Source organism: Gracilinanus agilis, unplaced genomic scaffold (assembly GCF_016433145.1).
Source record: "Gracilinanus agilis isolate LMUSP501 unplaced genomic scaffold, AgileGrace unplaced_scaffold38585, whole genome shotgun sequence".
In the NCBI taxonomy this organism is placed as follows: Eukaryota; Metazoa; Chordata; class Mammalia; order Didelphimorphia; family Didelphidae; genus Gracilinanus; species Gracilinanus agilis.
In genome coordinates this window covers 1-729 of record NW_025372006.1, presented here as the reverse complement: position 1 = coordinate 729, position 729 = coordinate 1, and positions in this window count along the sequence as shown.

The following is a 729-nucleotide window of genomic DNA, read 5'->3' as shown; positions in this document are numbered from 1 at the left end:
GGCCATGGGTGGGGGGATTGCGGGGAGTGAAGGGGAAAGTAGGAGCATGAATCATGTAACCATGTTAAAAATGATTATTAGTAAATGTTAAAAAAGTGTGTTCTTACATAAAATGCACATATTTACTTGTATTCAGTGTTAAACATATTGTACGGCTCTCACGAAATTACATTTTAAAAAATGTGGCATTTATGGCTCTCATGGCCAAAAAGGTTGCAGACCCCTGCCCTATGACCTAGGGACAAAAATGCAAAAGTGAAGTAATCCCTGCCCTCAAGAAGTTTACTTTTGATTAAGTGTATAGACCATGTTCCAGATAAATACATACAGGGTATATACAAANCTCTCACGGCCAAAAAGGTTGCAGACCCCTGCCCTATGTCCTAGGGACAAAAATGCAAAAGTGAAGTAATCCTTGCCCTCAAGAAGTTTACTTTTTATTGAGTGTATAGACCATGTTCCAGATAAATACATACAGGGTATATACAAAATTAATACACAATGATGGAAGGAATAAATATTTTAGGAATCTGTGCAAAAACACAAAAGTAGAAAATGAGATGTTCTGTGAAGTGGGAAAGCAATCAGGCCAGTTTGACTGAAGCATAAAAGTACTTAAATGGGAGTAAATTATAATCAGGCTGAAAAGACAGGCTGAAAAATAGAAAAAAAAACATAAAAATGGGATTTGGAGGCTGTCTGGGAGGACAAGTACACAAATGCTTTGAC